Below are 24238 nucleotides of genomic sequence, written 5' to 3' on the forward strand. Positions count from 1 at the left end.
CCGTTTGGGCTCAACTGGCAGCTTGAACCACTCATGATTTCATGCACAATCCTGTACCTATGGACCATTCTCCACACCCAATGTCATCACAGGAGTTGCTGACTATGACTACTCCCTATCATCCTTCACCACACACCCAAGCCACTCAGTCCCAAGCATCCATCAATATGGGTAAACAACAAAAATATTAACAGAAGTGCTGGGGAGAGGGTTCACTATATAAAGTGCTTGTCAGGCAAGCTTGAGGACCTGTAGTCAGGATCCCAGTGCCCAAGTAAAAAATGGTAAGTATAGTGGTACACACCTCTAATCATAGCTCTGGGTATATGGAGACAGGAAAAAGATCCCTGAACTTGGTGGCCAGCAATCCGGGCTCAATCAATGAGCTCCAGGTTCACTGAGAGACGCAATCTCAAAAAATAAGGCGAAAGGTAAGGAAGACACTTGGAAGAAATCTCTGGCCTCCACACACTTGCATACACACACAAACATGTACACATACATAAACAAAAAGTAAATTGATGGGATTTGGGGGGTTTTTTGTCCTTGTTGGTTTTGTTTTGGAACAGGGTCTCACTGTATAGCTCTGGCTGTCCTGGCACTACTCACTCTATAGACCAGGCTGACCTCAAAGAGATCCTCGTGCCTCTGCATCCTGAGTGCTAAAGGCGTGCACCACCAGCACCACCAGCAAGACCAGCACCACCCCAAGCTGTGATTTTCTCTTCTTTTTTTTTTTGTTTTTTTGTTTTTTTGAGACAGGGTTTCTCTGTGTAGCTTTGGAGCCTATCCTGGCACTCGCTCTGGAGACCAGGCTGGCCTCGAACTCAGAGATCCGCCTGCCTCTGTCTCCTGAGTGCTGGGATTAAAGGCGTGCGCCACCAACGCCTGGCCGATTTTCTTTTTTTAATTAAGAGCAAAAAACCAGATATTAATGGGCACATATAATAATGTATGACTCCATTTTTATGAAATAGAAAGACTAGATGAATCCATAGAGACAGAAGAGAGATCTGTGCCTACCAGGAGCTTCAGGGAAGAAAAGATGGGGTCCTGTCATGATGCCTCTTTGGAAGGTGATAAAAATGTTCTAGAATTAGGAATGCTGGGTGGACTAGTTTGTAAATATACTAGGAAAGTTCTCAACTACACACTTTAAAAGATCAAGTTATGCACATCCTCAGGAAATCTGTCATTGTAAAAGCATAGGAGACTGGAGGTATAGTTTACCAATACAAAGCACACTTAACACAAGCAAGGTCCTAGATTCAATCCCTAGAGATTCAGCTACCAGCAACCTTGTAAGACCAGGAACAAACAGTCTAGGAGAGAGAAGAGAAGAGTGTCACAAGAATACAGTCCTTGTCATCATTTATAAGGACTTCCTTAAAGGCAGGATCCCTTCAACTATGTGTGTGAGTTTTCCACCAGCAGCTTCCCCTGGGAAGATGTTACAAGGTGGGCTCAGGCACAACCATCCCAGAGTCAGAAACCTGTGAATGTGTGCAACAACCACCTGTATGGTCACACATTTACGTCAGGGTCTGTAGCTCAGTGGTAGAGGAATTGCCTAGCAGGCACAAAGGCTTAGGGTGGGGGTGGGAAGAGGGAAGGATTAGTGGTTACCTGAGGGCAGAACAGGAGTGTCCAGAGAGACAAGAAGAATACTTGGTATTTGGCTGTCGTGCAATTTTTACAGATATTTATATGTGTGTACATACATGTGTGTAAAAATTGATTAAACATATGCTTCATTCCTACTTAATTTCCATTATACCTTAATAAAAACAAAAAAAATAACGTAGGTGGAGCTAAATAAATTCCATCTAGATTAAAAGTGTGAGGCTGGCCGGGTGGTGGTGGGGCACGCCTTAAGTCCCAGCACTCCGGCGGCAGAGGCAGGCAGATCTCTGTGAGTTCGAGACCAGCCTGGTCTACAAGAGCAAGTTCAGGACAGCCTCCAAAGCCACAGAGAAACCCTTTCTGGGGGGAGGGAGCATGAGGCTTCATATCTGCATGGAACTTTGGAATCCATAGGAAAAAATCTATAATGTTACACTCTACCCTGTAGAAGATTAGATATTCTAGAGGGTGGCAGAGAAAGAGATTAGCACAGCCTGGACTCTTTTAAAAGCAGCAGTCACATATTTACTGTCTCAGAAAAATGAATGGATTTAGAGCTGGGATCACTGCCAAACTGGCAACATACTGAGTTCCAGGCCAGCCTAGGCTACATATCAAGACTGTATCAAAAACACAGAAAAAGAACTATCTCTGAAAGAGAGCCAAGAGCCACATAGAAATTGCAGGCCAGAGATCTGGGGCAGGAGCAGACAGATCTGTGCAGGCCAGAGTCCTGGGGCAGTAGCAGACATATTTGTGCAGGCCAGAGTCCTGGGGCAGGAGCAGACAGAGTTGGAGAGAAGGCTGCAGGCCACACAAACTGCAGATAGCAAGCTCATCATATCTTAAGAAAGGCAAATGTCAGCCAGATCCTTCAGAACTGAACTCAAAGGATAACACGTAATTCCCAGAGGAAAACCTCACGCCTCTAGTTCCTCTATCTGCATTGCCCATTCATTGTTTATGAATGAATACTTCCAAGGGGACAGAAAAAACATTTCTTCCTCTAAAGAGACCTCCTAAATCTTGTGAATCCTTTGTTTTATAAAAATACTGCCCACTTGCTGGTCAGTAACAAAGGCTTATGTTTCTTCTATGAGCACAATCAGAAAGAATCTAGGTCAGGGGCTTCAGTCTTTATGAAGGGTCTAAGTACCTTGTTCCAAACTGTAGCCAAGGAGCGGCAAGAGGGCTCAACCAGCCAAGGTGCTTGCAATGAATGAAGCCTGACAAACCAGAGTTTGATCCCCAGGACACACACAGAGGCAGAAGGAGAGAATAGAATCCACAAGATTTTTGTACATCACAAATAAAAATAAAGTATTTATTTTTAAACTGCACCCAAGGCTAGTGCTTGGAGTTCAGGTGGTAGAGTGCTGGCCTAGCATACACAAAGCCCTAGGTTCCATCCCCAGAATCTGCAGTTAGCAGGTGTGGCAGCCCACGCCTGTAATCTCAGCACTCAGGAGACTGAGGCATTAGAATTTAAGTTTAAGGCTAGCCTGAGGTACTCCACCTGAAAAAAAGAAAATTGAGGCAGGATGCCAATTATACTAGCCCTCTTCCTCCTGCCTCATCAATCATTCCAAAGTAGGGGAGGGGAGACCAGAATTAAATCCAGTATTCTAACTGAGAAAGTTCAGTCAACAGAGAAACACTAAAAGGGGCCCTAAAATTCCAGAAAAAGAAAACATATCCAGATCTTGCCCACAGCTGAGTTGGGAAGCCAACTGACAACTCGACATTAACTACAATAAGAATGCTGCACAACTTTCTAATGGTGAGATTCACATGGCTCATTTAAGATGGTGACTTTCATGGCATGTCACTTATACCTCAACACTGCTGATTAGGAAAAGCAAATTAAATTAAAAGGCAGATTTTAGAATTTTATGTCAAGGGTGGAGGGGATAGAGGAAATATCACTCTGTGGGAGAGAGAATGCATAAGGCTTTGGGTTACATCTCCAGTGCTGCAAAAGAAAAATAAATAAATGAAAATGAGGTCTATGACAAAGGAATCATCCCTGAAGCTGTTATCTCCAGCACTCGAAACTAAAGCAAACACTGAGAGCAAAGTAAAGCAAAACAAAGGGAATTGCTGCCCACTCCACATCCAGGGCCATCTATTTCAACTCTAGGGGATACACAGAGCTAAACACTAGCTGCTACCCAGGCCCCCTGGTGTACTTGGGGAAATTCCACTCCCATGAACATCTGGGACATCAGAAACCCACCCACAGAAATACATTTGTTGTCCAAATATAGAACATGGAATGGAAAAGTAAATAGAACAGGAAAACGGAGAGCAAACCATGAACTGAAAAAAAGCGAAGGCATCACAAAAAAACAAGGTAATGGCCTCCTGCTGCTCATTTACTATGACAGGCATAGAACACAGCACGCCTTTAATCCCAGCACCTTTAATCCTGCAGAGACAGGCAGATCTCTATGAGTTTGACGCTCTGTATGCCAGGAAAGCCAAAGCTACGCAGAGAAAACCTGTCTCGAAAAACAACAAAAACAAAACAAAAGAAGAAACTTACTCCAAAATGGCAAATTAAGAAGGACATGGTGGTGAACACCTGCAGTTACAGTTTCTCAGGACAAGCTTGAGGCCATATTAGGTAGCTCACACCTGCAATCCTACTACTTGGGAGACTGAGGCAGAAAGGACAGCCATGAGTTTGGAGGCTAGGAGTTTGGGGTTTGCAGTAAATTCCAGGTCACACAGGCTATAGTGTGAGACTGTCTCAAAAAGACAAAAACAGGGGCTGGAGATGGCTCAGCAGGTTAAGAACATCTGGTACTCTTCCAGAGGACCCAGTTTCAGTTCCCAGTACCGACAAGGCAGTACACAACCTTCTGTTAACACCAATCCAGGCAATTCCATACCTTCTTCTTCTATCTATCTCCTCAGGCAAGAGGCACACATGTGGGGCTCAGAGAGACATGCAGGAAAAAAAAAAACTCATACACATAAAATAAAAAAAAAAAGATCTTGCTTAAAATTTGAGGCCAGCCAGGGTAATTTGGTAAGACCTTGTCTAAATGCAAAAAAAAGTGTTTCTGTTTTTTGGTTTTGATATTTGAGACAGAGTTTCTCTGTGTAGCCCTTAATGTCCTGGAACTTGCTCTGTAGACCAGGCTGTCCTCAAACTCAGACATCTGTCTGCCTCTGCCTCCCAAGTGCTGGGATTGAAGGGGCGCCTGGCTGCTGAAAAAAATTTAAGTGGGGGCTGGAAGTACCATGGCTATAGCTTATTTAGCAGAGTGCTTGCCTCATATGTATAAAGCCTTAAATTTGTTCTTCAGCACCACACAAGCTTGACATGGTGGTGAACATGTATAATCCCAGTATTCGGAAGGTAGAAGGAACAGAAACTGAGTCATCTTCTGTTACAGTATCTTTTTTTTTTTTTTGCAAAAAGATATAGGACTACATTTTTCAGGTTTTTGTTTCTTCATTTTTTTTTGGTTTTTCAAGACAGGGTTTCTCTGTGTAGCTTTAGAGTGTATCCTGGCACCAGGCTGGCCTTGAACTCACAGAGATTCGCCTGCCTCTGCCTCCCAAGTGATGGGATTAAAGGCCTGCGACACCAATGCCCAGCAGTTTTGTTTCTTTTAACATTTTTTATTAATTTCTTTTTTACATGCCACTATTCTAGTGTCTTAAATGGGTGGGGGGGTAGTTGAGTGGTAGATCACCTGCCTAGCTCACACAGGGTCCTAGGTTCCATCATCTTAGCACCACAGAAAGAAAGAAAGCTGGCAAATTACACCATGCCTTTGATATTTAAGGAACTGGCACCCCACCATCCCCACCACAATTAAAATAGTCTCTTGTTTCAACTAATTTCCTGAAAACAGATCTAAGATGTTCAAAATATAAAAATGTATCCAGAAGGCAGCTAACTGGGATGCTGAGAATGTAGTTCAGTGGTATAGTGTTTGCCTAGCATGTACAAGGCCCTGGGCTCACTAAGAAATGTCTGGAGATCTACCAAGATAACACCAGCTAACTATCTCAGCAACGGAGGAGAGGCTACCTTAAATGCCCTCCCCTGATTATGAAATTGATGACTGACTTATATGCCTTCATCTAGCAGCTGGTGGAAGTAGAAGCAGACACCCATAACTAATCACCGATCTGAACTGGAACCCAGATGCAGAGAAGGAAAGTGAAGAGCACAGAGATCCAGACCAGGCTGGTGAAACACACAGAAACAGCTGACCTGAACATCTGGAAACTCTTGCTCCCCAGTCTGATAGCTGGAATACCAGCATGGACTGAACCAGACCCCAGGAACATGGGTTTCTGTGAGGAAACCTCAGAAATCTATGGGACCTCCTGTAGAAGCCCAGTATTTATCCCTAGCATAGGTGTGGACTCTGGGAGCCCATTCCATATAGAGGAATACTCCCTGAGCCAACACACAAGGGGGTGGGCCTAGGCCCTATCCCAAAGGATAGGGAAGACTCTGATGACACCCTATGGAAGGCCTCACCATCCAGGGGGAGCAGAAAAGATATGTGATAGATAAGGTTTTAGTTGGGGTGGGGTAGGGGAGGACGGGTGGGAGAAGGGAACTGGGATTGTCATGAAAAACAATCCTGTTTCTAATTCAAATAAAAAAGTTGGAAAAAAAAGAAGGCAAGAAGGAGGAAGAGAAGAGAAAGGGAGGAGGAAAAGAACAGGAGGGGAAAGAGAATGGAGGATGGAGCGAAGGCATCTAAGGCTAGGAGGCCCTGTAGTGACATAGAAATGCTAATCTTGCTCTATATTTGGTTTGAACACACTAGTGTAATTAACTTGGGCTATATAATTTTGCTAACTTCAGATCTTTATAATTATAAAGCCTCACATACAATTATTTGAATGAAAATTGATTTGATTTTTATTTCCATGGAAAAACCACGACAGCTCATTTTAATAGCTCTACCTTCTAAGGAAAAGCCCTTGCATTCCTTGAGTGAATTTTGTCACCAGCCCTTCCACAGTACAGCCAGCCCATGCAATTCTGTTTTCTCTCTGTGAGATTCTTGGACTCAAGAGCATTCATGGTCTACTGGCTTTTACCCTTGCCTTGACCAGTCCCCTCCAACTCCCAGGATCAGAGCAGAAAAACCTGCACACAGTGAGTATAGTCTTTCAACACACAGGTAATACAAATCAGTAGGTTTCAGAAGCTAAAGAACCCACTTAGGACCATATTAAGACAGATTTCTGAAATATTATACTATTATAAATACTATAATATTATAATCGAGCAAATGGCTGACTAATCATCAAATGGATAATGAGTGTTGTCAACTCAACAAAAACATAAGAGGATGCTGGCTCAGACATGAAGCACTGTCACAGGATCTTGCTAACTGCTTGGGTACCAGGCAAAGCCTCATTCAGAAGGTGGGCAGTGGTAAGTAGACAGGGTATTAGGCCAAAGAGAATCTCCACCTGCTTAACCTTCAATATAGGGGTAGGAGTTTATGTGTATACATGTGTGAGCAAGTGTATGTGTTTCTTAACTATAATATACATCATATCCTATTGATGTTAACCATAGAGTGCCTATTTTAACCATGGGAAAAGCAACAGTCAAAGGCAGAGATAAAAATAACTGCCTCACCTGGGTGGTGGTGGCACACGCCTTTAGTCCCAGCACTCGGGAGGCAGAGGCAGGTGGATCTCTGTCAGTTGGAGACCAGTCTGGTCTACAAGAGCTAGTTCCAAGACAGACTCCAAAGCCACAGAGAAACCCTGTCTCAAAAAATCCAAAAAATATTAATTCTTAATAAATCTGAAGGAAAAAAGTGGTCATGCCCAAAAAACTTACATGTCTGGCTTCCATAATGAAAATCTTCACTTACCCCGAGGAGATGATATGGTTTGTAATGCACATATTGCAGACATGGGGACCTAACTTCCCTCCCCAGAACCCATATGTGGTAGTTTTTCATCCCATTACATGGAGACAGGCACAGCCACGGATCTCACTGGACTCACTGGACAGACAGCAAATGGACAAGCTCCAGGTTCTATAAGGGACTGACTCAAAATATAAGGTGAGGAAGACACCCAACGTTGACCTTTGGTTACCACAGAGATATGCAAACATACAACTCCCATGCTTATGTGAACACATACACACAAACAAATATTCACTGCTAGGCACACAGGTTCAAGTGATGCCACACAATTGGCAGGCCACCTTTGGTGGTTAGAATGAGAATAACCCCTATAAGCTCATATATTTGAATACTTGGTCCCCAGCTGGACTGTTTGGGAAAGATTAGGAGGTGTGGCCTTGTTGAAGGAAGTGTGTCATTAGGGGCAGGTTTTGAGATTTCAAAATCCCACTCATTCTCAGTTAGCTTGTTCTGACTCATGGCTGTTGTCTCAGAATATAAGCTCTCAGCTAATGCTCCAGCACCATGCTTGCCTGCTTGCTGGCATGCTCCCCAATATAGTGGTCATGGACTCCAACCCTCTGAAACTGTTAAACCACCAAATTAAATTATTTTGTAAGTTGCCTTGTGCATGATGTTTTGCCATGATAATAGAAAAGTTAACTAAGATCACCTAATATAAGACCTAAGTTGACAAATTGACAACAAGCAGAATCTTCGAGAAAACACATCAGCTGCCATAAGAACATGAAAAACAAAAGTATAGACAAAAGTAAAATGTAAGTGAGCAGTATAAGTTAAGAATTTCCTTTTTTAAAGCCTGACATAGCAGTGCACACTCAGCATCCCAGCACTTGGGAGGCTGAGGAAGTAGGATAAGCAATTCAAGGCCAACTTCAGCTACATAATATGTGTGAGACCTAGGCAACATGAGATGCTGTCTCAACAACAAAAAATAAAAGCAAGAATTCATTTCATTTTTTTCCAAAAATCAAATACAAAAATGAGTTCTGTAGTTTTACCATGGCTTATTTTCACATGACTGATCCATGGAAAAGACTTCAAGAGCTTTGCATGCCCAAGTGTTTGAAGCTAACAGCCTGGACCCTGCTTCTGAGCCACTGTAGATGTTAAGTGATGATAAATATCTGCCAGCAGTTTTACACACAACGATTACAACTTTTTTAAAAAAGATTTACTGTACTGTTTTATGTGCATTTTATTTTGGCTGTATGTATGTATATGATGCATGTGCATGCCTGGTGCCCAAAGGTGACAGATCCCATGGGACTGGAGCTGCAGAGGGTGTATAGGAGGATTTGTGGGGAGAAAAGACAAGGGAGAAATTTAATTATATTTTTTAATAGATTTTATTTATTATGTATACATCATTCTGCTTCCATGTATATCTGCACACCAGAAGAGGGCACCAGATCTCATAACGGATGGTTGTGAGCCACCACGTGGTTGCTGGGAATTGAACTCAGGACCTTTGGAAGAGCAGTCGGTGCTCTTAACCTCTGAGCCATCTCTCCAGCCCCAGAGAAATGTAATTATATTATAATCTCAAAAAATAACAACAATAACAGCAGCAGCAACCTGAAGGCAGAGCTGAAACACAGGCTATGGAGGGGTGCTACTTACTGGCTTACTCCCCATGGCTTGCACAGCTAGTTTTCTTATTCAACCCTGGACCACCTGCTTAGGGAAGGCACCTCCCACAGTTGGCTGGGCCCTCCCACATCAATCATTAATAAAGAAAATGTCCCACAGACTTACCCACAGGCCAATCAGATGCAGATATTTTTTTCAGTTGATGTTCTCTCTTCTTCGATGACCCTGACTTGTCAAGTTTTTTTAAAAAAAATGACCAGCATAGTCCCCAAACCTCTAGGTCAATTCACTATTCCACCAGCTATACAGATGCAGACAGAAGAAGCATCTAGATTCAGCAACCAGCCAAAGCTTGAGACACTCCCTTGACTATACCCTTCCAGGTTTCTTGGCCTACCTGTGTGGCAATGAAATTCCAGGCTGGCCAGTGTTTCCACTGGTTCCTTCCTGGGTCTGCATAAACAAGACACAGGACTATCTGGGGATTTCCCCTTCCACAAACAACAAGAAGTTGACCTCAAGTTAGACCTAACCATCTTTGACATCTATATATTAAAAAAACCAAAAATCAAAGCAAGAAACAGAAACAGCTTTGTGTATTCCTGGGGCTCTGGGTGCTTGGAAGACAGAGTTTAAATGACAGCCTCTTTCCCCATACCTAAAAGCCTAAAATTCGACCATTCTTCAAGGACCATCTCTCCTTTCTTCCCCTTTACCTGAGAGCATCTGAGACTCTTATTGTAGCTGTCAGCAGCTATGGTCATTTATATCCTAACATACCCTGCCCCCAAAACACTGATGTGCCAGCTACATAATAAACATCTGCAATCCCAGCACTCTAGAGGCTAGAGGAAGAGACTCAAGAATTGGAGGCAGGGCTGGAGAGAAGGCTCAGTGCTTAACACCACATACTGGTCTCCCAAAGGATCTGAAATCAGTTCTCTTCCAAGGGATCATAAGTAGGCGGTCCCATGCCTATCTCCATCAGGATACCTGGATTGCCCTGGGGTGGCTCTCCTCTGTAGGTGAAAAAACAGTCCCTCAGTGGGAGGTCAAGCTCAAAAAAGTCATCTATGGTGAGCCCATAGTTCAGGTCTTGTCTTCATTTCCTGCTGGGCATAAAGGTATCTCAAATTAATTCTGGGACTCCCCCCTCTGTGCCCCACCTTCCTGATCAAGATTTCCCTACTCTGTGCTGTGACCTACAGTGATCCCTCGGCACTGCACAGATCACAGTTTCTGGGCTAAGTGAGACAAGACTCTTGGCTCCCTTTAGGTTTTCTGACACCTAGGATGCACTCTTTTTTCCCCTTTAAAAAAAGTCAAATGTATACTACATCCAATAAATTGTTAATCTTTCACTACCAGATACGTTTAAAAACTAGCTCCAATGAGGAAGCAATATTAAAATCATTTTGTAAACATTTATCCTTTCTTAATGTTGGAAAAGATAAACTTTTTTCTTTTTCCATGACTATTTTTAGTGTGAAGGAAGGAACTGGCCTTTGGAGACAAGACTGGAGGCAAGATTGTCCCCTCAGGTCTTGCCCTCTGTCACCCTTCCCTGCGTTCCATCTTTTTTTCCGTGGCTCACAAGCCAGACCAATAGAAACATAACTCAAAGAAGCAAAATAAAAACTGGGCATGGGGTGGAACACGTCAAAAAGGCCAGCAAGGTGCTGAATCAGCAGAGGCTCACAGTCTTCAAGAGGAAAATGGGGAAGTCAGGTTTGGTGGCACACACCTTTAATACCAGCACTCATGAAGCGCAGGCAGGTGAATCTCTTGCTAGTTCCAAGCCAGCCTAGTCAACAATAGTGAGACCTGTCTCAAAAAACAACACAAACAAAACCAAAAAAACACCACCCATGGAGAAACCATCTCCCTGCCTGGCAGCTGCTCAACCAGCAGTTGGGGCCCTTGGGAGAGAATGATATAGGAAGACATCAAGTTCAAAGCCTGTCTGAGCAACACAGTAAAAACTCTTATCTCAAAATAAAACAAGTAAAGGATGGGGATATGGTTCTGTCAGTAAAGTGCTTGCCATTCAAGCACAAAGACCTGCTAGGATCCCTGCCACCCACATGAAAAAGGCAGGAACAGTGCCAATGTACATTTGGAATCCCAGCACTCCAAGTTCACTGAGAGATCCTGTCTCCAAAAATGATAGGATGGAACATGATTTAGGGAAGCATCTGACATCAACGAAAAAATGTGAATTAACTAAGCCAAGCATGGAACTTGCCACCCCAGCATTTGGGAAACAAAGGCAGGCAAGCCTACAGAGCCAGTGAGACCCCAGCTCAAAGACAGAAAGAAAATGGTAGGCTGTGAGGAAATAAATAAATGAATCCAAATAATAAAATTAAAATCAAAAGATAATTGTACAAAAGAGCCGGGCATTGGTGGCACACGCCTTTAATCCCAGTACTTGGGAGGCAGAGGCAGGGGGATCTCTGTGAGTTCGAGGCCAGCCTGGTCTCCAAAAGCGAGTACCAGGATAGGCTCCAAAGCTACACAGAGAAAGCCTGTCTCGAAAAACCAAAAAAAAAAAAAAAAGTACAAAAGAACGGATGCAAAAAGATGTCTCCAGTAGATACAACATTGGGTTTCTTCTCCCTTCCCTCATCCTCCCTTCCAAGTGACTTCTCTAACACATACACAGAACTATGCAAAGAATATATCAAGTAACTAATAAAAATATCTTGAGTCAAGGGCCAATGTTCAGGAAACACTAATAGCTATGTTTTCATTTTTAAAGGAACTGACTGCTGTAACCAGCACCTTGTGGAAACACTTCCTCTGTGGGTCTTTTAATTTGGAAGACTTTGACTTCCTGAATTCAAACTCAATATTTAGGATTTCATCTTCAAGAAAGGGCTGGAAGGAGCCCAAGGTACCCAGAGCTTACAGGAGATTGAAAACATCAGACAGATAGCCCAAGTGTGGTGACACAGGCCCATAATGCCAGCTACTCAGGATAATACCCATTCAAGACTAGCCTAGGCCACCTGGTGATGTCTTGTCTCAGAATAAAAACTAAAAATGACCAGGCGGTGATGACACACACCTTTAATCCCAGCATTTGGGAGGCAGAGGCAGGCAGATCTCTTGAGTTCAAGGCTCATCAGAATTACATGAGACCCTGTCTCAAAGGGAAAAAGGAGGGGGCTGGAAGAAGTGCTTGCCTCAAGCACGAGGACCTAAGTTCAGATCCTTAGGATGCATGGAAAACTACAGATATTGTGGTATATGCCTATAATCTTAGAGCTGTGAGGTCGAGACAAGAAGAGCCCTGGCACTCACTGGTCAGACGGTGTATATTAACTCCAGTGTGTATAAATTGCTGAGCTCCAGGTTCAATAAGAGACCCTGTTTGAAAAGTAAAGGAAGTTGAATGTCAACCTCTGGCATTCAAATGCTCATACATCTGCACAAGTACACACAAAAAAATTAAAATCAAGATGGACAATGCCTGAGGAATGACATCAAAGGCTGTCTGATGACATGAACATGTACACACATGAATATGCACAAACATACACATAAGATTTATTACATAAGTCTACCTGTGAATTATTTCAAAATCAAAAGACCTCCCTACAAAAACTACACTCAAATTCCTACTTTATGAAAACATCACTAAGTAATACCAGAACAGCCCTGGGCAACCGATCCTTTGCACATTTAACTCTGTCTAGTAAGACATGTTATTATTGGTTGAGTCCCATGTGCTGTTGAATCCATAAAATGGACTCAGACCAGAACTGGTTTTGCCTAATTCAAGTCTAAGGACACATACATGTGACTCAGCGTCGAAGCTATAGAAGAAAATAATCCCTGCACTACGGTCTGTCATCCAAGATGTTGAGAAACAACCACTACTGATTGGCAGACCTCTATCAACTTTTAATGGAGATCTGATGGGCAGGAAAAGGGAAAGGAATTTACAGATCTCTTGTCTTGAGTGGGAAAATCCATACTAGATAGGTAAGGAGGCAGAGGAAGACCAAGTTTAAGCACTGGACCTTAGGACTCACATGCCCTTCGCTCCACTATGTATGAGTGCATCACTCCTCCATTAAAAGTCAGTCCATCCAAGCAGTCCTGGTGCACACCTTTAATCACAGCACTTGGGAGGCAGAGGCAGGCAGATCTCTGTGAGTTCGAAGACAGCCTGGTCTACACAGTGAGTTCCAGGACAGACAGGGCTACACAAAAGAAACCCTGTCTCAGAAAAAAAAGTCAGTTCTCTTGGCTGGAAAATGGAAACAGTGAATATAATCCATAGCAGAAGTGTCTATGTCCTCATCATAAGGTGAGTAATGTAGCTTATCCAGTAAGGGGCTTGGTTTAAAGTTTGACAACCTGAGTTCAATACCCAGTACCCACATGATGGAAACAAGTTATCCTCTCTCTCTCTCTCTCTCTCTCTCTCTCTCTCTCTCTCTCTCTCTCTCTCTCTCTCTCACACACACACACACACACACACACACACTTATATCAAATATAATTTTAAAAAATGAAATATTCATTGCAGGAACACTCTGGTGAAGCAAAGACTATTTCTTTATTTGTATACCAAAATAAATAATAATTGGGTTTTTTCCTCTTTTTTTCCTTTCAAGAGGTAATGGGGATTGAATCAAAGGTCTCGTGCATTCGAGCTAAGACATGCACTCTGCAACCAAGCTATGCCCCTATTAACCTTTTTTCTACCTCTTTAGTATTAAGATTACACCCATAGCTGGGGACTGAACGCCCAGCCTCTTGATTGCTAAGCAAGTACCCTAGCAACTAAGCTACATCCTTAGTCCCTCCTTTTGAGTTTTGTATATGTATAAAATGATGCTTGGAATTAAATTACAGGAGTTCATGGTCCATCAACTGGACAATGGGGGGGGGGCTCTTTCACAGTTCAGGCCAACTAGGGTAAAGCATGGTCTTGTCTCCAAACATTACTTGAAATTCACCCAGCAACTCAGCTGCTCTAAGCAACCACTTTCTCAGCTATGGTGCCCAATAAACGCCCTCTCAAGAAACTAGCAAGGTAGATTCACCATGTGACCATAAAGATAAAACCACAGACTCTCTGATATGTAAAAATGGTGTTCACGGAGATGGCTCAATCAGTACAATGAGAACCTGAGTTTAATCCCATGTAAAATGTGGGTGCTACAGCCTGTGTCTATAATCCCAACACTGAGGAGGCTCCTTAGGGCTTGCTGGTCAGCCAGTCTAGCCAAATTAGGGAGCTCTGGGTTCTGTGAGGAAACCCTGCCTGAAAACATGATAGCTATCAACTCATGAAGACACCCCTTATCAACCTCTGACCGCCACCATGCAAACACACATGCAACCAGAAGCACAACTGCACAAACATCTACATATACATGAGGACACACAAATCCATACTTCAGGACAATTTACAATTCCACAGTCCTACACCACACTACTGGTAGCCCTACACTGCATACATACTAAAGCACACAAACTTAAGACATAGAGATTAATGCATAAAACTTGAAGGTGTTTTATAATTCTCTGGACTGATCCAATCTTCTCTGTTACTTTTCTATTGCTTTGAAGAGAAACCATGACCATGGGCAATTTGTAGAAGGAAGACCTCATTGGGACTTGCAGTTTCAGAGGGTTAATTAGTCCATGACCATCCATCATGGCAGGGAGCATGGCAGCAAACAGGCATGGCACTGGAGCAGTAGCTGAGAGCTTGCATCTGATCCGCAAGCACGGACAAAAAAGTGAACTAAACTAACTAACTGGGAATGCTCTGGGCCTTTGAAACCTCAAAACCCACCTACAATGATACACAAACCTCAACAAGGCCACACTTCCTAAGCTTTTCTAAAAACATTTCCACCAACTGGGGAGCACGCATTCAAATACATGAGCCTATGGAGGCCATTCTTATTCAAACCACAACAATCTTGGATCAAAGACAATTGTTAGCACCCCAAGGATCCTGATAGTCCACCCTTATTGGATAGCAATTAGCCTCCATTTCCAATGCTCCCCAAAGGCCTTAGTGACTCTCTGGGCCTAGCAGAGTACCCAGCATTTACCCAAGAGCAAAACCAAAGTAATTTTTAAATTTCCTTTTATGGCCCAATACCATAAAAGGGGTAAAATGCCTTCCTTTTTCTTTCAGTAGTACTACCAAAATGGATTTCTCTGACCTGAGTAAGACGGTATCCTGGGGTAGATGGGAGCCTTACACCCCAAATCTCCCATGCCAGTCCCACAGGTGTGTGTGATTAAAGGCTTGAAAAGCTTTAGGGGGCCATTTTAATAAGTGGATCAAGTGAACTTCAACTTTCATCGTTGCACTAATTACCCAGGTGGGTGGTTCCATGAAAATCTGCAGCACACTTGGACACGAAATCCCTTTAAAAATAAAAGTGCCATCTACACTCAACACTCTTTCATTTCTTCTATGGTTCTTCTAGAAATGACTAATGGTAAATTACATAGAACCATCAAGACCTATTTGCTACCTTAAACTGACGCCTGGGGGACAAGGTGCTCACTCCTCCTCCATAGTCCTGTGTGCCCTCTTTCAAGTTAAACCAGGGACTAGCTCAGCGCACACACCAAAGCAGAACAGAAACAAACACTTGCACTAGCGTGAGGCTTAGATTTTGATTGGGGGGAGGGGAGCTTTTTTAGGTTTTGCTCCAAAACACTTCGTCGGAGCTGACCCTAACTGCGGAATTTACAGCGCAGAGGGCCCTGAGAACGCCGCCACTGAAAAAAAAAAAAAAAAAAAAAAAAAAAAAAAAAAAAAAAAAAAGCAAAAAAAAAGCAAGGAAAAAAAAAAAAAAAAAAAAAAAAAACAAGCCCCGAGCTCCTGATTGCGCACTGGTCGCGCACATGAAGCCCAGGCCCCATCCAGCACCAGCGGGCCTCCAGCCTCCTAAAGTTGTCACAAAATCGGGAGATCACCAATGTTCAAAGGCGCACCCCTCCCACATAAAGTCCCGCTCCCAGCATCCGTCCCTGCGTAAGGGAAATTCCTAAGACGGGGATATGGGTGAGGGCAGATATGGCGAACCCCTCCCCAGCCCCAAAGCAACAGGTTTACTCCCTCCCCAGGCCTCGCTAGGCGGTCCCTCACCCTCACCTTGCCGCGGGAGCCGCCCTCCATCGGTGTCAACCCCCCCCTCCGGCCTGGTCCCCGAGACGAAGCCTGGGAGTGGATGTGGGGAGGGGGCTCCCGGACTTCCTTGACAGTTTGTGCCTCGGAAACTGAGCACAGGCGCCCCAGCCTCTCTCCCCCGCGCGCCGCCGCGCGTCCACCGGGTTCCGGGAGCGCCGGCCTGCGCCTCGAGGATGAATGAGGCTCCCCTCCCCCACAAGGGGATCCCGCGCGGCCCCCAAGTCTCAAAGCGACTCAGGTCAGCCCAGCCAGCCCCCTCTGGAGCCGCAGACAAAGAGATTCAGGGGCTAAAAGGCAGCGCTTCCCTAAACTTGCCTGTCCCCCTCCCCAAAACAAAGGCGCACCCAGGCCTTTCCCGCCCCCCGCGCGCGCGCGGCCACTTTGGGGAGCGGCCGCCCCGGAGGTATTGTTCAGAAAGCAGGGAGCGCGCCCGCCCTGGGGGGGGACACACGGGAACTTGCCCCTCCTGGAGCTCCGGGGTCCGACCACCACCATCAGGGCCACCGCCAGGCCCCTCGGCCCGAGAAGTTTGCGCCCCTGCCCGGCATGCACTCACCTCGCCGCGAGCCGTGCAACTTGTGGCCGCGCTCTGTGCGTACTGGTGGGTCCACCGTCACCAGCCCGGGCCGCGCTGAGGCCGACGAGGGCCAGGCGCCCCGGAGCAGCCGCGCGCCGCCCCCAGTCCGCCACTGAATCCCCGAGAAGAGCGGGCGCTGGAAAGTTTCGGTGGCGAATGGCGGCCGGAGGGCGCTGCAGCGGCGGCGGGGCGGGGGCGCTGGCGGCTTGTCGCTCCGAGCGTCGAGACTGGGGGGGCTGGGCTGGGAGCGGCGGCGGCGAGAGAGGGCGGGACGGCGGGAGGGACCAACACGGCCAGTGACCTCCGCTGGGAGCCGACGCAAGCGCGCCTACCTTGGCTGCGAGACGTGCCAAGGGGGGTCGCTAGCACGCAGCTCTCCCCAGACACCTGGAGGAGGTACTCTACAGCTCTCCCCTCCCCCACCGTGTCCCCGCCGGCCCCTCCCCAGCGCCTTGCCCCCCCCCCGCGTCCCCACGCGGCAGCCCCTCCCCCACTAAGGGCGAGGACGCCAGGCCCGCCCTCACCCACCAAGTCCAGACCCAGCCCCCCCAACCCCCTGGGACAGGGAAGAGACTTACATCCCTGCACAGTTCTTCACCCTACAGCCTCCCCACCCCCACTCCACTCCGCCCCACGCCCAAGGTGGAGGAGGGAAGACCAAGCGTTGCCCTCTGGGCCCCAACCTGGTCCCTAGCTCCTTTTCTACAGGCTCCGAGAGGAATGAGGGGAACAGGGTCCCCACAAACATACCCAATCCCAAACCCTGGCACTCCAAGGTTGCTTTGAGGGGGGTGGGAACAAGGGCCACCCTGCAGGTTGGGGGAGGGAATGGTAACCCAAGCCGCTGAAAAGTGTTACCATCCCCCCACCTCAAAGATGAAGCCGCCCAGCTGGCCTAGGAGGTCCTCGTGCAACCCGTCTCCTGGAGCATCTCCTTCAAAATTAACGATTTAAAGCACCCCCCGTGCCTTTACGCCCACCCACAAAAAAAAAAAAAAAAAAAAAAAAAACTGAAGACTCGGGCGCAGCCATGACCTTTGCAAAACACCTCCCAACCAAGAATCTGAAATGCATAGGGGATTAGCTTCAGTACAAGGCGAAGACACAAATATACTGGGGAGGGGTATGTTAGGGTACTGGGGTCCTCAGACCTGCAAATCCCCATCCCCAGGCCTGAAACCGCAGGCGCTGGCAAAATGTTTTCTGTTGCCATGGCTGGTAAGGCCCAGCCCTGGCGCTTCTTCCTTCCACGTTGGTGACAATTCCCCCCCAACTCCCGGCTTTAATTCAATTAAATAAATATCCGGCCCTCCTCCTCAGCACCTTCGGTGTCTGCCTTGTTGAGTATTTTTAAAATCAATTTGCCCCTCCCTTAGGCTTCTAATGAGCTTGGTGCTAAGAGCCCAGTAACACTCAGCAATTTAAACTCTAACCTCACTTGCTCCTTCCTTGAACACTAGGCGTTTGTTGCTCTGATGGTTGGAGGGAGGGGGAGAACCCCAGGCGAGTTTTTAAGGGGCCGGTTCTCCATCAAACAGGCGGACCTCAAAATTACCTTGCAAAATATTGCTGCGAAACGTCAAAGATGTCAAACGACTGTTGGTACACCGTTATTAGAGCGCATCAATAAAAAATACACACTTACACAGTCTCCATAATTGTGAATCAGCAGAACACTGGCTTATTAGCTATCGGCTGCCATTCAAGTCCCCCCACCCCAAAGGATTTGGTGGCGCTCCCTTGAGCCTGCCCTTCGTAGCTCCCGGGCTCCTGAGCTCGTGCAGACTGATGCTGAGGTATTACGAAGGGTGCAATCGAAAACCCGAGCCCGCTCATGATGCAACCCTGGCCCGGTTTACACGTGCTTCCCTTCCCCCACTGCATGCTGGTGGTAGCGCTGCGTTTTTTCCGCCTGTAGGGTCACATTGTGGTTGATTGATTCTCCTTTCGCCTTGCTCAGTCATTCAGATTTGGAAAGTAAATAACAAGTTGACATCATTACAGCTTCAGGCTTTACCCGGTCGCCAGCTCTCGGCTACCGCAGACCCTCGAGTAGCTGCGCAGCAAACCCTACCCACCTAGCCTGCCCAGTTTGATGTGTCCAAATTAGTGCTTGGAAATTCCAAGCTGGAGTTGGTTAAAAGCTTCCCTGCATGTTTCTATTACTTGGCAAGCGATGATCATTTTTTAAAAATGGGTAAGTGGTGAGGGAAAAATCTCATTTTCTATGTAGGGAGCAGAGTGACCAGGTTTTATTACAGGCCTCCTCTGACTAACAAAGTGGAGGTTTGATTCTACTTTGCCAGCATGATATGGTATCGAAATAATCCCAGTTTTTGCTTTTGGACAGTCAAGGGCTAGGGATTTGGAGAGATAACTCAGCGATTAAGAGCGTTTACTGCACGTACAGAGGACTCAGATTCAGTTCCTAGCACCTACAAGCCAGATCACTACCACCTGTAACCCTGATTCCAGGATAGACAATGCTGTCATTCTATCCTCCTATGGTTCCTACATGCATGTGAGGCACATAAATTCTTGAAGGTACACACACACCTAAAAATACTGACTAAATAACCAAATGTTTGTTTTGCTTTGTTTTAGAAAGAAAGAAAGTTGGTAGAGGGCTATGGGTAAGGTCCAAAAGATGGGAGGCTGAGGCAGGGGTATATAGACTGGGATATACAGCAAGAACCTATCCAAAAAAAATTAAGGTCAAGTGTTTGTAATAAAGACTCATGGAACCACCATATCATTGTAATACCTAAAGACAAGAAAACAGGCCCCTTTTTACATAATAAAATTACCAAAATTCTCTCCTACATGAATGGAAAATTAAACTTGTATTTATTTACTCTGGCTGTTTGCTGTAGGTGCTGGTGTGGAAGAAAACATGAAAATAACGGAAAGGAAGCAGCTAGTGCCCTCTGAAGAGGAAAAGGAGTAAACTACACTGTGTGTGTGTGTGTGTGTGTGTGTGTGTGTGTGTGTGTGTGTGTGTTTGTGTGTGTGCGCACGCGCGTGCGCGCGCGTGGGCGCGTGCTTGCACTTTTTGCAAAAAGAAATCGACTTACTGAATTGCTTTCACTTTGTTCATGTGGTCCTTTGTGCAACACCGAGATTATTCTTTTATCAACAGTGGTGCCTTGAGATATAATACCAAAAGCATGAAAGAAAAAAAGTGAGTTGGGTTCATCAAAATTATGGAAGTCTGCAAAATTACTGTTGAGAATAGAAGATAAGCCAGAAACAGAGAAAACAGTTGTAAAATCCATGCCTGACAAATGATTGGCATTAGAAATATACAAAGACCTCTCTGTTTTTAAAGATTTGTTTACTTTTTAAATTATGTGTATCTTGAACATGAATGTGAGTGCCTGTGGAAGCCAGAGAGGGTGTTGGATCCCCTGGAGCTGGAGTTACTGGCTCTTGCAGGTTGTCCATGCAGATGCTAGAACAAAGCCTCTGCAAGAACAATTCTTGCTCTTAACTGCAGAGCCATCTTTCCAGCCCCCAAAGAAGTCTTAAACTTCATGTGGTAAGAAATAACCACATTAGCAATAGATAGGAAATAAAATAAGGCTAGGGAGATGACTCATCCAGTAAAGGCTGGGACAGAAGAAAACTGACTCCTGAGAGCTCCCCTCTGATGTGCACACACATGCCCATGCGCATACAAATATGTGCAAGTAAATAAATGTAACTTTAAAAACTTAGGTGTTTGCACGGGGGTTGGGCCTAGGCCCTATCCCAAAGGATAGGACACTCTGATGACACCCTATGGAAGGCCTCACCATCCAAGGGGAGCAGACAGGATATAGGATAGGGTTTTAGTTGTGTGTGGTAGGGGAGGAGGGGAGGGAGCGGGAACTGGGATTATCATGTAAAACAATCTTGTTTCTAATTCAAATAAAAAACATCTGCAAAAAAAAGGGTAACATCAAAAAAACACTTAGGTGTTTGGCCTAGTGTTGTGGCTCACACCTTGAATAGCAGCACTTGAGATGCAGAGGCAGCCAGATCACTGTTTGAGGTTAGCCTTGTTACACAGTGAGTTCCAGGCCAGTCACGGATACACAGTGAGACCCTATCTAAAAAATAAGTAAATAAATAAAATTTGCTCTCTTACTATATCTTATGACATAACTATTGTACAACTGAAAAGAAAGAGGTACCAAAAATACAGCTGTCAAGATAAACATTATAATGCCATTTTCCCACCTTGCAGGGCTCCATGCAGGCCAGCAAGTGTTCTACCACTGAGCTATACATGCCAGCCCCAAACAGATTGCTATGTTTGTGTATGAGTGCATGTGCATGCTAGCATGTATTTTTAAATAAAACAAGGGAAGGAAATGACAGTAGAAGGGAGTAGCAGGTGTCCTTGGAAACTAAGCTCCCTCTGTTTGGTGATGGCACTAGATTCTGGAAGAACAGAAAGGGCTACTGCTTGGGGCATAACCATGCCACCAGAGAAAGTCAAGATCATAGCACAAACTCCTGAAAAATGGAATAGCTATGCACTAAGTATGTGGTGATGCATGCCTGCATTCCAGAATATGGGATATAGAGGCAGGATGATCAAGAGTTTGGGGAAGCTTGGCCTAGAGAGACAGACCCTGTCTCAAAAGGAAAAAATTAAAAGGAGCAGAAAGGCTACTACCTCAAAGGAAAATATGTAATCCCATTTTGGACGTTTATTAATATATGCACACATCTGCCTCATGGAGTTCATGTATGAAGGTCAAAGGACAATTTTTGAGGCAGTTCACTCCTTCTACATTGTGGGTAACAGAGGATCAAATTCAGGTTATTAATCTTAGTAACAAGTGCCTTTACCAGCTGAGCCATCTCACCAGAATTATTTCTATACTTTTATTTCAAGACACAATGCCACTAAATTTCCCAGACAGGCTTTGAACTTGTAATGCATCTGCCTCAGACTTCCAAGTAGTCTGAGATTGCAGAGCCCTGCCACTAGTTCAGGTAGTGGTAATGGCTCCAGTACAGTAGCACTGGTGACAGTAGCGGCAGCTGTTGTCTTGTCTTTTTCTACTTCATCTTCTTCTTTCTCTTCCTCCTCCTCTTCTACTTCTGAAATATTAATTTATTTTCATTTTATAAGGGTTTTGCCTGCCTGCATGTCTGTGCACCACATGCATGCAAAGCCTGTGGAGGCCAAAAGAGAGTCCAGAGAGGTCCTCTGGAAAAGCAGCCAATGTTAGTATTCAGGCATCTGTACTGGCCTGTTCTTGGGGTTCTGACAGGATACACCCTCAGCTGCAGCGACTTAAGAGTACCACCTGTGCATAGTCACTATGTTCCCTTTTAAAAAGGGTTCTTCCCACTCCCCCTTTCTCTCTCCCTCCCCCTTTCTCCCTCTGCTCCTTTCCTGCCTGTCTCTCCCTCTCCTTCTCTCCCTCTCCTTCTCTCTCCCTCCTTCTCTGCCTCTCTCTTCTCTTCTGGCTCCTGAACCCAGAGGCCTGTCTCCCTTCTCCCATCCCCCTTTTCCCATTCACTTTCCCCCCAATAAAACCCCCTCCACCCAAGCTCTGTCACATGGCATCTTTCTCTCTTGCACTGCTTTTTAAAATTACTAATGCTAATTCACTTAACCACTAAGCCCTCTCTCCTGCTGACATCAATGTTGCTGCCTGCCTTCTCCTCTGCTTCCTCCTATTCCACTTCCTTTGAGAAAGTGTTTCACAGAGTCCAGGCTGTGTGGTAATATTTTGTTTATGATATAATAAATAAAGCTTGCTTGAAGATCAGAGTGCAAAGCTAGCCATAGCCATATAGGCCAGGCAGTGTAGTGCACACCTTTAATCCCGGCACTTGGGAAACAGAGGCAGACAGATCTCTGTGAGTTCAAGGCTACCCTGAGCTACACGAAATTGCTCCAGTCTAAAAGAGAAACAGAGCTCACACAAAGGTGATCTCAGCACTTAGGATCCCATGCCTTTAATCCCAGCACTAGAGAGGACTATAAGACAGGAAGAGACAGGAGCTCAGTGCAGCCTGAGTGCAGTCAGAGGAGCAGTGCAGTTTGAAGATGCAATCTGAGGACAGGATCGCCTTTTGGTCTGAGCACTGGTAGAGGTGAGAACTCTCTAGTGGCTGGCCACTCTGCTTCTCTGATCTTCAGGCAAGCTTTATTTGTTAGATCATAAACAAAATATCACAGAAGTCTCTGCAAGGATGATCTTGAAATTCTAATTCCCCACCCTCTGTGAACCACCCTTTCGTGCTTATATGGCTCTCTGAATCACTCTCAGAGTTTTGTGCATGCCAGATGAGCACCTTATCATGGCCATGTCCTCTCCTGACTTCAATGATCCCTGATGAGAATGTACATGCTTTTTCTCTCCCTTTCTTTCCTCTTCTGCAGTTAGCACTGAACAAGGTCTATGGGAATAAACACAGGATAGGGGATGATCTCATCATAAACAGTACCCCCCCCACACACACACACACACTTACAAGAAAGAAAACACTGGGCAGTGGTGGTGCATGTCTTTAATCCCAGCATTTGGAGGGGCAGAGGCAGGTGGATCTCTGGAGTTCAAGGCCAGGCTGATCTATAGAGTGAATGCCAGGAGAGCCTCCAAAGCTACACAGAGAAACCCTGTCTCGAAAAACAAAACAAAAAATGACATTACATTGACACAAAAGAAGTCTTTCAAGAGATGCTTCAGTGATTCTGTGGTTCTTGGCAGATCAATAGCCTCATATTACTTTCACATATGTAATGTATATCGCTGGCTGGCTGGCTGGTTTTATGTCAACTTGACACAAGCTAGACTTACCTGAAAAGAGGGCCCTCAATTAAGAAAATGCTTTCAGAAGATCCAGCTGTAGAACATTTTCATAATTAGTGATTGTTGTGGGAGAAACCAACCCATTGTAAGCAGTGATATCCCTGGACTGGTGGTCCTGGGTTCTATAAAAAAGCAAACTGAGCAAGCCATGAGGAGCAAGCCAGTAAGCAGCACTCTTCCATAGCCTCTGCATCAGCTCCCGCCTCCAGGTTCCTGCCCTGTTTGAATTCCTGTCCTGACTTCCTTCAGAGATGAACATCGATATTGAAGCATAAACCAAATAAACCTTTTTCTTTCCAACTCGCTTTGCTTATGGTGTTTCATCACAGCAATAGAAACCCTAAGACATGAGCCTATGCACCACTATATCTAGCTTCTAGTAAACACTCTGTAACAGGAATAAATAAATGACCCAGAGACTGATATTGGGGTTCGAGCTTCAAGCTGAATATCAGAAAAGCAAGGCAGCTGGCCACCTGCTTCTTACCTCTACCTCAGGCTGAAAGGGCTGATCCACGCA

At 45.3% G+C, this 24238-nt stretch overlaps 1 protein-coding gene across 24 annotated transcripts in view; it reads right to left on the reverse strand.

The window, feature by feature from the left end:
- Positions 1-18704, reverse strand: part of LOC100755304 (F-box-like/WD repeat-containing protein TBL1X) — a 158998-nt gene extending 140294 nt beyond the window's left edge. For 19 of the 24 annotated variants that reach the window (XM_027432667.2, XM_027432662.2, XM_027432656.2 and 16 more), the window contains exon 1: positions 16880-17130. The gene's annotated coding sequence lies outside the window, so the exon portion shown is untranslated. Of the gene's footprint in view, positions 1-16879; positions 17131-18545 lie in introns of those variants that run through there. The other 5 variants (XM_027432657.2, XM_027432655.2, XM_035450130.1 and 2 more) reach the window with 1 other exon arrangement.
- Positions 18705-24238: the final 5534 nt, after the last annotated feature.

This window comes from Cricetulus griseus, chromosome X (assembly GCF_003668045.3).
Source record: "Cricetulus griseus strain 17A/GY chromosome X, alternate assembly CriGri-PICRH-1.0, whole genome shotgun sequence".
NCBI lineage: Eukaryota > Metazoa > Chordata > Mammalia > Rodentia > Cricetidae > Cricetulus > Cricetulus griseus.